Source organism: Rhinatrema bivittatum, chromosome 9 (genome assembly GCF_901001135.1).
Source record: "Rhinatrema bivittatum chromosome 9, aRhiBiv1.1, whole genome shotgun sequence".
In the NCBI taxonomy this organism is placed as follows: Eukaryota; Metazoa; Chordata; class Amphibia; order Gymnophiona; family Rhinatrematidae; genus Rhinatrema; species Rhinatrema bivittatum.
In genome coordinates, this window is record NC_042623.1 from 218,050,578 (window position 1) to 218,066,629 (window position 16,052).

The window sequence follows — 16,052 nt, forward strand, 5'->3', positions numbered from 1 at the left end:
CAATGTGAAAGCTCCAAAGTGGCCCAGTTGAATTGTGGCATATGTTTCTGTAGCCATGGTAGCCCAAATACCAAAGGGTGCATGGCCTTCTCTAGCACAAAGAAGGAAATAGTCTCTGTATGAAGAGCACTGGTATGTAAGCTCACTGGTTCTGTAATCAGGGTTACTTCACCCGGTAAGAGCTCTCCATGAATAGAGGACAAAAGTAATGGAGACGTCATGGTAGTGGTGGGGATCCGCAAATGTTCCACTAGACGTTTCAAAATGAAATTTCCCCCTGCCCAAGAGTCCACTAAGGCAAGGGTCTGGTATTCTAAAGGCCCACAGATTAAGGATACTGGAGGAGAGGGTGCAGTTAGACCTAAGAAGAGTCCTCCCACAGGACTTAGGTCTGCCAGTTTCCTGGACATATAGGGCATGTTTGAACAGCATGACCAGCTTGTCCACAATAAATGCATAGTCCCAACTTCCTTCGAGTTTGTTTCTCTTTAGAAGTCAAATGACTGCAGCCCAATTGCATTGGTTCTTCTTCGCCAGCCACAGGACCTGGGGGTGTAGGCCAGGGTACTGACTTGACTCGAGTCTCTCCCTGATGTGGTCTTCTGGGAATCTTGACCTCTTGAACCTTGTTGCGAAATCGGCGATCAAACTTTGCTGCCAACTTCATCAGTTCTGCTAAGGTTTCAGGCATCTCAAGAGCCACCAGCTTATCTTTCAACCAGGAATTCAGGCCTTCAAAGAAGAGGGTCTTCAGTTACCTAGGGTCCCTCAGATACAAACTTAGATTGTAAGCCCTCTGGGGATAGAAAAATACCTATAGTACCTGAATGTAAACCGGTGTGATATCTCGATTGAGATCGAACGTCGGTATATAAAAGTAATAAATAAATAAATAAATAATTCAGAAGCCAAAGTCTTGAATTCAATGACAAAGTCTGGTAAAGGTTTATTACCTTGTTTTAGATGAACCAAAGTTGATCCTGCAGTCGAGAACTGGGCAGGGTCATCGAATACTGGTCTGAACAGTTCAAGAAACTTGGCAAGATCATTCAGGATAGGGTCATTGCGCTCCCTCAGCAGTGAGGCCCTAGACAGCACTCCATCGTCCAGATATGAAAGGATATAGGTGATCTTAGCATACGCTGTAGGAAAATGGTTAGGTTGCAGAGAAAAGTGCATGCAACATTGATTGATGAATCCTGTACATTTCCACGCTTTACCTGCGAAGCATGTTGGAGCAGATAGAGGCACAGTAGTCTTGACAGTCACTTCTGGCGGTGTAACTTCTTTACCTGAGGTAGTCGGTGTATTCATCTGTGCTTGTAACAGGTAAAGATGAGATTTGTGCAATTTTCTCTTAACCTACATCAAGCTAGGTTGAGAGAAATTTGCACAAATCTCATCTTTGAGTGAGTTTCCTCACTTTGAAGGTCATCAAAACTTTACAAGAGAGCACTGTTCTGTTCGTATGTCTCACTTTGAATGTTGTATTATGTTCTTTTATATTTTGGTTTTAATGTCTTATGATGTAAACTGATATGAAGCTTTTACGAATACCGGTATAAAAAAAAGTGTATAAATAAATAAATAAATAAATAAATAAAAAGTCTGATGCGAAGTCATTCATAGCAATGGTCAAGGCACGGAGAAGGCAGGCGAGGTCAGATGTAGCAATGGTCGAGCTTGGAGAAGGCAGGTGAGGTCAGGCGTAGCAGATGTCAGGCTTGGAGAAGGCAGGCAAAGTCAGGCGTAGCAGTCAGAACCAGGTAGTCGATCCAGTAGACAGACGAGACGAGCACAAGGAACAGGAACCAGGAATCACAGGAGCAAGACAAACGCAAGGCAACTAGATCTCAGAAACCCGAAAAGGAGACCAAGGTGACCTGTTGCAAAGGCAACGCTGAGGAGCACTGCCTGAGCTTTTATATGTTGAGGGAACTGACATCAACATCCGGGACCGCTGAGGGGGGATATGATAGAGGTCTTTAAGATCATGAGAGGTCTTGAATGAGTAGATGTGACTCGGTTATTTACACTTTCGAATAATAGAAGAACTAGGGGGCATTCCATGAAGTTAGCAAGTAGCACATTTAAGACTAATCGGAGAAAGTTCTTTTTCACTCAACGCACAATAAAGCTCTGGAATTTGTTGCCAGAGGATGTGGTTAGTGCAGTTAGTGTAGCTGGGTTCAAAAAAGGTTTGGATAAGTTCTTGGAGGAGAAGTCCATTAACGGCTATTAATCAAGTTTACTTTGGGACTAGCCACTGCTATTAATTGCATCAGTAACATGGGATCTTCTTAGTGTTTGGGTAATTGCCAGGTTCTTGTGGCCTGGCTTGGCCTCTGTTGGAAACAGGATGCTGGGCTTGATGGACCCTTGGTCTGACCCAGCATGGCAATTTTTTATGTTCTTATAGGTTTTACTGGTGCGCGAGCCTAGGGAGGGGCGCAGTGCTGCTGGCGGCGTATTTCCGCGAACCCTGCGGAGAGGCCCGATGGATGAAGGCATCCTGGCTGGAGGTCCCGGGAAGTGGAGCAGGGCTGGAGGTGCTGGTGGAAGTCCGTGGTCAAGACTGGCGGCTCACCACCACCAGCAATGAGGAGCTGGAGCCTGAAGCTTGGGTAGAGAGGTGAGAGGGCCACTCCGCAGGGCTGCCGCAGGTGGCAAGCATAACATAAATTGTAGGCATGAGTGCCCACACAAAGGTTCAGGGGCAGGGGGGATCTGTGCATAACACAAAATAAATGAGGATGTACAAAAACAAAATCCTCAAATAATTACAAAAACAGTAATTAAAATCCAGGAGGAGGAGCAAATGACCCTCCCTTCCCTCCTCTTCCACAGGTACCCAGGATCGATGGCTGTCATGTATAGGATCTTCTGTGCCATGCTGAAGACCTTGCACCTAACTAAGTAATATATTATTTTACATATTATTACCAAATGTAGTTCAATAGCTCTTCCTTTTTTTTTTTTTATTTGCTGGCTGTGCCCTGGGTGCTCATTAAATTCCTGCTTCTTTTTCCTATGCTCATTCCACTCTCCCTCCTCCTACACATGCACACTGCAGTTCAAGTGCTGATATTTCATTTCATTGAAATGTCTTTGCTCAAGGTAGCGGAGTTGCTGCATGCTTTCTATTGTGTACACAAGTGCTGAGCTATTTGCACGTATTTCAACTTAAATTTGGGATCCTTGCAGTTCTATATAGGTTGTCATCTACATATAGCGTTAGTTCATCATAATGTATTATTAATTTTCACTCTGCTTCCTGTAAACAGCTCACTAATGGCACAAGCAGTCTTCCATTGTATGCCCTGTGCCATACTTGATGAGAGTCACAGGTGCCACATGCTTGCCACTGCTCATCTTTGTCATCTGCAGTCCTATGAGATGAGACTTAAGGATTTAATATTTGTGCCTTAGAGGAGAGACAGAGGAGATATAGTAGATACTGTATATTCACATACCTGAAAGATATTAGTAATGGACAAGTAGGAAACCTTTTTGAATGGAAGGAAGATTCTAGAACAAGGGGCCATGAAATGAGGCTCGAAATAGGTAAACTCAGGAGCAATGCCAAGAAAAAAAATGTTTTCACGGAAAGGGTGCTAGGTAGGTACATGAAATGCGTTCCCAGGTGGAGGAAATAACTATAACAGACTTCAGGAAGATATGGGATAAGAACAGAGAAGCCTACATAGCAAAGAGGTGTTATGAATAACCACCTAATGGCAAATGGTAAAGTGACCCCTCAAATGATACCAGAATTAATTACAAACTTAACAAATATGAAAGATCAGAAATCCTAGCAAAAACACTAGCAAGTTAACAACCACTCAGTCTGTCTGTCAGGCTGAAATGATAGACCTAACTAGCAATTGGATCTGTCTGTCAGGCTACAAGTAAGGTAATAACTAGTAGTCAGAAACAAAGGCACTGACATGGCTGGGTCTGTCTGGCAGGGGACAGCCACACTAGGGTTAGTAGCTGCTATTAAGATTATCACAAACCTTTATGGTTAGTCATGAGAAGGGAGGGATGCTGCTTGTTAACTAACTAGTGAATCTTGCATGCACATTTATCTGAGGATAGAGTACAAAAGAAAAAGGTGACCAAGACTGCCCTGGATAAGGGCAGATATCTTATAGGCTGGCAGCTGGGATATATCCTGTTAGTGTGGGTAGACTGGATGGGCAACATTTTTCAGTTGTACAATTCACATGCCCCCCTACATTTTTCTCAAGACATTGTCTTCCTCAATTTTTAGCAAGGTTATTTTGAATTACATAAATGTGTGCATATTTTCTGAAGAGTAACAACTACAGCATAGTCATTCATTCAGCAAATGTTGCAGTTATTATAAATGCACTCAGAATAAATGTGTTTTGAACTTATTTTCACAGAGGCTAAATAAGGTCTGTAGATACGTATATTTACCTGTCACAGATATTTATTTCTTCATTTAGGGGTTCAAATCAACCTTAGCTAATGCCCCGATCTGCCTTGTCAGATCAGCTATGAATAGCACGCTATGCTAGTTTTGAAGCAGAAATACAAAAAGTTAAAAATAGCTTGAAACCCTGCAAAATACCATACTGCAAACTGTGTCAGCACATATCACAGGACCCTACAATCAATATAAGAGGATCACATTCATACTTCTTTATTATTTATTTATTTTTAATTTTTATATACCGAAATTCCTGTATGAAATACAAATCAATCCGGTTTACATGGAACGGCTAATCGCCTGGGGTTTAAATAACCGCCCAAGGCTTTTACATAAAATGGTTAAATTTACATATAACGATTAAAAACAATAAGTCTCAGTTTAACAATTTAACAATTAAACAGGAAATTGCCTGGGGCATTAAGTGCATGCCTAACGGCTTTACATAAAATTAAACAGTAACTTGCCACTGATTAAAATGAAAATGAAGACAATTGAACAGGGTAGTGGAGGGGGAGCAAAAAGGAGAGTAATAGCTGAATGCAACGAGGGAATGAGTACCAGGAAGGAAGTTCAAAATTGAAAGGGAGGTGTAGAAGGGAGGAACAGAAAGAGTGGGAGGACTAACGTGGAAGGGAGGAGATCAGCGTTAGCTACAGAGTAGGGAGGACCTAGGGGGGAGAGAAAGAGGGGGAGAGCAGGAGGACAGCAAGGGGAGAACTACTGCCTATAAAGAGAATCAGCATAGTGAGCTTAAGGAGATAGCACTTAAATTAAGGTATCAGATCATGCACTTAAATTAATGTATCAAATCATGTCATCCTAGTAGCATTAAGTATCTGGGAAAGCTTGGCTGAAGAGCCAGGGTTTTAGCTTTTTTTTAAACTCCGGTAGGCTGGGTTCAAGTCGTAGGTCTGGGGGGAGCGCGTTCCATTGGTGAGGTCATGCAGTGAATAGTGCTCTCTTCTTTAGTGAAGTTTTTGCAGGTGGGGCATACAGTGTGCCTTTGTATGCGCTTCTGATGGGTCTAGATCAGTGGTTCTCAACCCTGTCCTGGGGACCCCCCCAGCCAGTCGAGTTTTCAGGATATCCACAATGAATATGCATGAGAGAAAATTTGCATACACTGCCTCCATAACATGCAAATTTTCTCTCATGCATATTCATTGTGGATATCCTGAAAACCCGACTGGCTGGGGGGGTCCCCAGGACAGGGTTGAGAACCACTGGTCTAGATTATGTATGCGGTCGAAGTTGTGTCCTTAACGTGATGGGCGAGATGTTGTGAATCGCTTTGTGAATGATAGTGAGAACTTTGAAAAGGATCCTGTATTTGATGGGTAACCAGTGTAGATTGCGGAGGATGGGGGTGATATGTTCTCTTTTATTGGCATTTGTGAGGATTCTGGCGGCGGCATTCTGGACCATCTGTAAGGGTTTGATGGTATTGGCGGGGAGTCCGAGTAGGATAGAGATGCAATAGTCGAGTCTTGTTAGGATGATGGATTGTAAAACTAGACGGAAGTCGAAGTGAAGGAGAGGTTTTAGGTTTTTGAGGACTTGTAATTTGTAAAAGCAGTCCTTGGTGGTGTTGTTTATGAATTTTTTTAAGTTTAGTTGTTTGTCCAGCCATGCTCCTAGATCCCTGACGTTCGGGGTGAGCTCGATGTTTCGTAAGAGAGTCATGAGAAATAAGTAACATCTCTGTTTTGTTGGCATTCAGCACTAAGTTGAGGCTGGAAAGTAGGTGTTTGGCTGAAGGCAGTCATTCCAGTGGGTGATGGTTTTTTGAAGTGGCTCTGTAATTGGGATGAGAATCTGTATGTCATCCGCATAGAGGTAATGAGTGAGCTTGAGGTTTGAGAGTAGTTGGCAGAGTGGGAGGAGGTAGATATTGAAGAGAGTGGGTGATAGTGAGGAGCCTTGAGGGACTCCCTGGTCTGACAGGACAGGCAGAGATTCCTTATTATTTATCCTAACTTTGTAGAACCTATTGCACAAGAATGACTTAAACCAGTTAAGTGCTGAACCTTTGATGCCTATGTTTGCTAGTTGGTCTATGAGTATTGTGTGATTTACCGTGTCAAAGGCTGAGGATAAATCTAAAAGCACCAGTAGGTAAGATTGTTTTTTCTCCAAGTTTAGGAGGATGGTGTCTGTGAGAGAAAGGAGAAGGGACTCAGTGTTTAGAGATTTGCGAAATCCGTACTGGGCCGGGGAGAGTATGCTGTGATCTTCAAGGTATTCTGACAGTTGCTTGTTGACAGTTTTTTCCATCAGTTTGGCAATCAGGGGTAAGTTTGCAATGGGCCTGAAGTTAGCCGAGGAGAGGCATTTGGTTTTTTCAGCAGAGGTTTAAGAATTACTAATTTTAACTGATTGGGAACTATGCCTTGAGATAGAGAGGTATTAGTGATTTCCGCTAGTGGTTGTGCGATGGTGTTCGGGATGGAGGTGAGCAGGTTTGTTGGTAATGGGTCTGATGGGTGGGAGGATGGTTTGAATTTCTTGAGGGTATTTTCAATCTCCAGGGTGGAGGTGGGTTCGAAGAACTCAAGGCTAAAATTCTGTTGAGGCTAGGTTGAGGGGAGGGGTGTTGTTGTGAGGCTGTGGGTTGTAAGAGAGCGGGTTAGGTTGGAGATTTTTGTCTTGAAATAATTGGCAAGTTCGTTGCCTTTGTTGAGTGCTTGGTGGTCTGGAATGGAAGGAGGAGATGGTTTGGTAAGTGATGAGACGTAAGAAAAGAGAGCCTTTCAGTCAAAAATGAAATTGTGGATTCTTTTTGCATAAAAGTCTTTCTTGGTTTTATGGATGGCATTCCTGTAGGTGTTGAGAATGGCTTTGTAGGTAGCATGTGATGCAGAGGAGGGGTTTTTCCTCCAGCTTTGTTCTTTATTTCTTAGTTTTTGTTTTAGGGATTTAAGTTCAGGGGTAAACCAAGGTTTATTTATTAGTGTATATATTATCTAAGGCAGGAGTGTTATGACCGTCGGCCGCGGGCAACCACGACTGACTCAGCTCACATCATGCATTGCCCTGCTCTCCTCTCCGGGTGAACCGCTGCATACCTTTGGGTTCTCAAGACTTCTCGTGGCGGCAGGGACGCTGCCGACCTATACGCCGACTCCGGGCCTTCCTAGGCGCGCGCGCGCCACCAAGCCTCCTTTTAAAGGCCCAGTGGCAGGAAACTCAGGGGTGTCCCCGACTGTTGACATCACTAGGTTGGGATTTATAAGCACCTCCCTTGGCCTATGCTAACTGACTTGGCAACGAGTTCCTTCACCTACTGGTGCTTGCTCCTGTCTCCTCGGACCCTTGGATCTACCTGTGGCTTTGGACTCTGGCTCGGGTACCCGCTCCTCAGGGTCCTGCTCGTGCTTCCAGTGGGAGACCTGGTCTCCAGGCTTCCCCGCTCCTTGGGGTAGCCCTGCGCCTTTCCAGAGGTCCTGCTTGTTGGCTTTCCTGCTCCTCGAGGTTGCCTCTCGAACCACCTTAGTGCATTGGATACTTGACCCTGCGCTTCCTCGCTCCTCGGGGCAGTGCCTACATCAGTGACTGTACTCTGCGCTTCCCCGCTCCTCGGGGTAGTCCCTACATTTCTACACCAGTGACTATACTCTGCGCTTCCCCGCTCCTCAGGGCAGTGCCTACGTTTCTCTACCAGAGACTCTACCTTATGCAACCCCGCTCCTTGGGGCAGCCCTAGGTCATCACACCAGACCCTCTGTCACTATGCTGTCCGCCCCTCGGACAGACTCTGCAGCACTCCAGAAGTTCCTGTCTTGCGCTCCCCACTGCTCGGGGCCTGCCTAGCGCTCCTCTGTCAGAGGTTCCTGCTCTGGTACTTGTATCTCAGTCCTGCCTGAGTATTGTGTGTCTCCTCCGAACTGTGTCTCTTGTCCCGTTCCACAGGACACCTCACAGTACTCTCTCTGCAGGTACCTGCGATCATGTGTCAGTGACGCAGGACGTTCTCTCTCTCTATGTCTACCGTGACCCCTGCTGCAGCTGACCTCACCTCCCGATGGTGAGGACCGGTGGGGCTCCTCCCCGCAGGTTGCACTAACCCTCACCTTGAGCCAAGGGTCCACAAAGCCCATGAATCCTAACAAGGAGATGTGACAAGTGAAACAAGTCAGAAGTTAAAGACAGGAATATATCTTCAGAGAAGATCAAAGTGACACTCCTGTCAAGGAACAATTTTCCAGGGCTGATCTCTCCATTAATGACCTTATGATCTGGATACTAAAAGGGAACTTTAAAACTAACCAATTACTGAAGCCATTTGAAAATGTAAATAATCAAACTCTTTGAAACAAACCTGCAAAAATATTCTGCAAACAGGATTCCTGCACAAAAGTTTGTGCAAAATGCCTATAAAAGCACAACAAAGTAAAAAAAATGTAGGCTTCTTGCACCAATTTTTGTGAGAAAAACCCTTTTGTGAAAGAATTTTGCAAAAGTGGCTTTCACAGTAGTAAACTTTCATGTGTAGTCAAATGCCAAATTAAAAGTGAATTTTTAAATCCTGATGCTTGAGGAAATTAGGGGATGCACGAATGTGTTGGGCTTGCGTGCGCTGAGTAGAGTTTAACTAGAAATTCGTGTGTAAATAATTATGCAATCCGGCATGTGTCGAAGCCCCTTGCTGCATAACTTTACTTCTGCTATGGATGGCGTGTTAGAAAAAAAAATTTACGAGCCATTTCGGAGGGGTTTAAAGGGTTTGGGGTAACTAGGGGGTGTACAGACTATCAAACCAGGGAGGGGGAAGTTGGAGAAACTATCTGTTCACTGGGTGAACAGGGAATGAACTGGTAAAATAGGGAACGCGTCAACATAAGTCCCTTTTAAATCCCCTGCTTACATGGTAGAAGCGGGATTTGCATGTACAGACACACACACACTTAAAATTCAGTGCACTTGTGCACAGAGCCAGGCTATTTTATAAAATATGTGCATATATATGCGCATATGTTATAAAGTAGCCATGTACCTGGGCACAGGATGATGAACGTGCACACACTGCATGCCGATTTAAAAGTTACAGTCTTAGGTCATTCATCAAATTGGGCATTATCACAAGCATTAGTGCCCTAATGCCCATGATAATACCATAATGCATGCAATAATATCGCAACGTGAAATGCATATGCAAATTTTATTCAAGTGGGAGGAGTTTGGGTGCAGTGAATGAAAATGAGGGATGGTTAACATTGCGTGCGATAACATAATACATGCTATAGTGGGACTTAACATTGGAAATAACTATGCCTTTTTTCTGAGCATTATCCTGTGATAGCTGTGCATTACTGCTAAAATGGGATTTATGACAAATTCCATTTCAAGTGTGGGAGGAGAGAGACAGAGAAAAAGAGAGAGCACCTCTATGGAGGTCCACTTATTTTTGAACTCTTTATACCACTGTAAGAGAGGGCATTATGAACTCAGGGTGAGGTTTGTGGGGTGAATTGGGGTTTAGGGGGCAATTTTACATGCACAGTCATATGTACAAACAGCACAGTTACCATCAGTGAAGATTTATTGTGATTTAGAGTGATGAAAGCTGAAAGAAGAGTAGATTTGTACCAAGTTCTCTCTATCTTGCTTGATGCACTCTCTACCTAGCTGCAATCAAGCTAGGTAAAGAAAACATGGGACAAATCTACTCTTCTTTCACCTTCCATCACTCCAAATCACTGATGGTAACTGTGCTGTTCATTCATATGAATGTGCATGTTAAATTGCCCCCCAAAACCCAACTGAACCCCAAACCTCACCCCGAGTTACTAGTGTCCCCTCTTACAATGGTATAAAGAGTTAATTCTCTCTCTCTCTCTCTCGTCAAAAATGCGACAAAATCCTGTCCGGGAACTACTCAGATTGTGATATGCAAATATCAAAGGTGCTATAAACTTAATGCATGTTGTGGCAAAGTGGTACCAGGAAAATGACCCCAACCACACCCTTTTTTATCGCAGGAGCTATTCTTGCTATATTTATCGCAAAATAATTAATCTAGGCCTTAATGAGTTGCTGCAATGCAAAATCATGCAAAGCAGCTCATTATTATGGCATTTTGCAAAAAGAGGTGTGAGAAAATTGCTCATTTTCATACATGTTGCTGGCAGCACCTAAGAGCTGGAGCAAGTGGGCATCATGCCTGCTCTTTCAACCTCTGGACCCCATGGAAGGGGTAAATGGGGACCAGAAGGTCCCCAGCCTCAGCAATTTTTGTAGGGGTTGGGAAGGGGGAACAGAGTGGCCCAGACCCTGAGGTATTATGCCAGTTGGAAAAGAGTTGGAGAAGCCCGGGGTATCCTCATTTGGGCCCAGTCCAGACCCCAAAGTTTGTGTTGGGGCAGGAAGGGGATTGATTATTTTTTTGTTTTGGGTAGGGTGATTTTTAAAAGCTTTTTTTTCAATTTGGCAAACAAAACAAACCAAGAACAACTATTAAATTAACTGAAAAATTGGGAAAAAAAATCAAAATGAAAAAATGAACTGAAATGAAAATCTCGGGCCTGCATTGTTAGACAATACATATACAATAAAATTTGTGCTAAAAAGCTTTAGTATGTGAATCAGTAAAGTTTAACATCCAATTAAAATGTCACTTAACAAGCGTTTAAGCAACAGCTGTTAATAATTCCAATCCCCAAAGTTTAGAAACGTGAAAACAATTTCGGGTTATATCGACATACAAAAAAACTTGTTTTAGAAATAACATAAATGAATGGATTTATATAAACACTGCTTTCACAGGATGTTTTAGACAGTGGTGGTAAAAAAAAAAGCAATCATAGCCTGAACTGTTGAAAAAACACTCAGAATTTTTTTTTTATTAACAAGCAATGCAATAAGATTTACAATAAAAACTGTCCTCATAATATGTCCATGTTATCATGCTTTGTAACTAAAAAATGCACTGATAAAATAGCATGAGAACATTATTTAGTGTTGGGAAAGTTCCGTGTCAATATTGTGGGCACGACCAGTGGAAGCACTAGGTAGATAAGGCGATCACCTAGAAATTTGGAGGCAGCGGCTTAGTTCTCACACAGGTAACGATCACCTGAGCAGGATGATAATAAATCTGTGCTACAGCGGGGGTCAGACAGAGGCTGAATCACACAAGTTGGCCCCGCCCCCACCCTGCCCCTGGACTGCCTAGCCCCCACGCGTAATCCTTTGAAAATCCGGCCCTGTGTGTTTATCCCATGCCCTCTTGAAGTGTGTTAAGGAAAGAAGACAGGTTCTGGACATGAACAAATTAGAAGGAATGTGTATTTGTTCTCTAATGAAATTAATATATGTGTTTTGTTTAAAAATAACCCACAAAATTAAGGGCTTTTTTTTTGTTTCCTGTCATTTTGGCAATGAAAAAAATCTCCATCCCCACTGGCATTAAAAAATTGAAACTACCTCAAGCCTTCTCCTATACTTCTCCCCTGCCCCCAGACACTACATACCACATCTGTGGGGGTTCCAGTGATCAAAATGGGGCAAAAGTGATTCTCAGTCACTCCTGCCCCCCCAAGATGGGGTAAGAGAAGGCCCGACGAGGGGAGTTAATTTTTAAATGTCAGTGATGGGGGCAGGGTGGGGGTGGAAGCTCGGTGGGCAGAGGAAAGTTCATTTATTTATTTTTTTCTCTTTGCTATGGTGCTTATTTTGTTTCTGATAAATGAAATGAAATAAACGTCAAACAAAATAAATTTAAAAAATAAGAAATAAAGAGGCCAATAGTCAGTAGGCCTTTCTGAAGACAAGTGATCCAGCTAAAATTAGCTGGATAACATATCCCATATGTTCGGTGGGATAAACACAAATCCTTACACAACCCAGATATAAACTGGCCCCATTGCACCTTCTCCTTCCGCAGCACAACCAGACCCACCCGATCATGCTACTTAGCAACCTTAAACATTCCCACACCCAGACTCACCCATTACAATGTTACCAGGGATCACGCCCTATCCATTGCTGGCCCCATACTCTGGAATTATATGCCTGCTGACATATGCCAAGAACACTGCCTACACAAATTTAAACAAAAACTAAAAACTTGGCTCTTCACACAAGCATACTCATAATCTCAAGGACACTACACTGCATCCTATTACAATGCATCCTTTACCACCCCTAATCCCTGCCCTCTCAATAACCTATGCCCCCCCCCCCCGCACTTATCCTAACACCCCACTACACAGTAGCTCTCATCACAGAGAATACTAAACTTCACCTTACCCCAGTTTACTCTACAAAAAACGGTCCAATCCATACACCCAATTATATTATTACATTAATTATACTATTCAATTTAGATATTTATATACATTTTATTATGTAGCAACCCCTATTGGTCACATTTTTAACCTGTTACTGTTGCTCTTAACAAATATAATCTGCCTAGCTGTTTCTGTAAAACTGTTATTAAAGTTACTCTGTAAAAGTTGTTATGTTTGTTACACTGTAAAGCTCTGTTGCTGACTCCATGTTGCCTGTAAACCGATATGATGTCCATCAACGAATGTCGGTATAGAAAAACCTTAAATAAATAAATAAATAAATAAATAAATTGAATATAAAAGCTTAAAGTTATCCTAACTGGCTATATTTGAAAATAGCCAGGTAGGTCTAAAGTTATCTGGTCTCATGTGACCATATAACATGCTACTTAATCTGCTATCTTTAATGATATTCAACTTAGTAGCGTTGTAATAAATGAAAAACAATTAAATAAATACAGCAGGCTATACTCTGGTTTCTCCTCAGATCGAACAAATCTTTCGCCTTTTACTAAAGATTTCCGTGGAGAGGAACTTTTATGAGTTTCACTTAATTTTTGAAAGTCCCATCACTGATGGGGAAAATAAAATTAAAAAATAAATAAATAAATACAGCAGGCCATCCCCTTCCCCTCCCTTCTCCCAAAATATTTTGTAAAGGCCCTGTCAGGTCATGCCATTCTCACCCCCCCCCCCCCCACTCCTTAAAATATTAACAACCCCCCATTCTGGTGTATCATAATTTATAAAATAAGGTTGCCTCCTCTATTCCCTCCCACCTACAAAGGTTTACCATGCCTTAGCATCCCCCTCTTCCCCTGAACCTCCCTCCATACCTTAAATTAGATTGCTGGGAGCAAGGCACCCTTCACCTCACTCCTGGCGCCTCCGTGCTGCTCTAAGAGAGACTGCGCTGGATACGTAAGCTCATTTCTAGACTGAAGACCTGAAGCAAAGCTTGTGTTAAGCTTCCCGGCTGCATGAGACCGTGTCCGGGCCCCCTCACGTGGATGGGCAGGAAGCCCTTGCTGGCCTCCCACGTCTCTGTCTCGTCCCGCCGAACGCTGTAGCTGCGGCCTGCTCTTACGGCTTCCCCACATGCTGCCAATGCTCTGCCTCCTTGGTGGGCCCCTAGGTGTGTGCGCGCGCGTGTGTCCCTTCAGGGAATTTAAAGGGTCAGTGGCGGGAAAACTCTCCTTGTCCTGGGGAGATGACATCAGATGCCCTGGGTATATTCCCAGCCCTGCCACCTCCACTTCGCCTCACCAAGGGATCCTGCTCATCTTCAGTACGAGTTGTCTGCGTTCCTGACTCCTGCCTTGGTCCTCGCTCCTGATTCCTGGTTCCTGCATTCCTGTTCCTTGCCTCCAGTTCCTGCCTCACTCCTCGTCCCCTTGGACTGACTCTCTGGTTCTGACCGTGCTTTATTGACTCCGCTTGACCTCTTCCTGCCCTGACTCCAGCCTGGTACCTCGTCTCTGCTTGTACACTGCCTGCCCTGCCCTTCAGTCTGTCAGACACTGCCTCTGCCTCTCGATTCACAGTCCAATGCCTTGACAGGAAGGAAGACCCGTGCCTAAGTCCTGCCGGTCCTGGTACCCAAGGGCTCAACCTGCAGGGAACAAGAACTGGTAAATATGAAGGTCCTGTGGGGTCTTCTTCTCTGAAGCCGCATCCCGATGATGAGGACCAGCAGGGGCCCTCCTCTGATGGTAGCAACAACCTCATCTTGGCTCAAGGGTCCACATTCCCAACAGGTTGCTGAGGACATGGATCTGGTGGACCTGACCAGCCTGCAGTCTATCCTTGGACTGGCCCAGAGACTCCAGCAGCAACAGCAGTGCCTAGACATGCTGGCTGCCACAGTGGAGCAGCTGGTAAGTTGCCTAGATGCCATCCAAGTGACCAGCGCTCACCTCCCTGCTCCAGCAATGCCACCTACACCCACTGCCATGCTTCACCTACCAGCTCCCCCATGCTACACAGGGGACCCGGAACAATGTCAGGGCTTTATAAACCACTGCTTCATGCATTTCTGCCTGCAGCCATCCCAGTTTGCAGTGACAGTATCAAGACTAAATTTATCTTGTCGCTCCTGGATGGGAAGGTGCTGGCCTGGGCCTCCCCCTTGTGAGAGCGTGGAAATCCCTTGCTTCAAGACCTTCCACGATTTGTGTAAATATTTAAACAGGTCTTTGATGAGCCTGGCTGACAGACCACAGCAGCTTCCGATCTCCTTCACCTTCACCAAGGGTTGTGCCCATTGGCTGAGTATGCGGTGGAGTTCCACACCCTGGCTTCTGAACTCAGATGGCGAGGTCTTAGGAGCATCTTCTTGGAAGGGTTGTCCTCAAAAATAAAGGATGAACTGGCTGTCTTGGAGCTGTCTGAGGACTTAGAGGACCTTATTGACGTCTCCGGGTGCATTGATCTCTGCATCCAGCAACGTCTCCATGAAGTCAGGCCTGGTTGGAAGACAATACCTCTGGCTCCATCTTTCTCTCGGCCCATGTCTCTGCCTCTACCCTCTATACTGGATCTAGCATGAGGGGAGTAACCCATGCAGCTCGGCTGCAGCTGACTTACCCCAGAAGAGAAGCAATGGTAGTGGTCTTTAGGACTGTGCTTTAACTGCCCTGGCAAGAGGCACATGCTGGCATAATGCCATGAAAAGCTGGGAAAATCCAGAGCCTAGGCATCAGCGGGAGTTGGCCCTGGGCTACTCCACTCCAATGCACCACTCCCATGAATATCTTACATTCCAATAGTGCCTTCTTAACCCAGGACCTAATTGACTCCGGAGCCGGGGGAAACTTAATCCTCACAGATCCAGTCAACCAACTGGACCTCTCCATGATATCTCAGATGCCACCGCTGGTGATTTCTTTGATCCGTGGGGACCCACTGCCGGGAAGGATTACCTATGTGACCGCCCCAGTGAAGCTGCACACTGGCATCCTCCATGAAGAAGATATCTCTTTCTTCATTCTAGAGAAGGCAATAAACCCAGTGGTTTTGGGTCTATCCTGGCTCTAGAAACACACTCCCCGAATTGATTGGGAGACTTTACAAATTTCTACCTGGGGGTCTCACTGCCACACCGGCTGTATCCAAGAGATGTCATGGCCAAGGGCCTTCCTGGTCACTACCCCACTCGCCCTGCTACCGCAATACGCTGAATTTGTGGACGTCTCCTCCAAAGAAAAGGCGGAGACGCTACCTGAACATTCTCCGTTTGATTGTGCCATTGATCTTCTCCATGGTACTACACCACCGCGAGGCCAAGTATATCCCCTGTCACTGCC

The 16,052-nt window shown here is 44.6% G+C and overlaps 1 non-coding gene across 1 annotated transcript; it reads left to right on the forward strand.

Annotated features, from left to right (window-relative positions):
- The first annotated feature begins 13,214 nt into the window (after nt 1–13,214).
- On the forward strand, nt 13,215–13,330 carry LOC115099671. Its single transcript, XR_003858847.1, has one exon. It is a non-coding gene; the product is annotated as a U5 spliceosomal RNA (small nuclear RNA).
- The last annotated feature ends 2,722 nt before the right edge of the window (nt 13,331–16,052 follow it).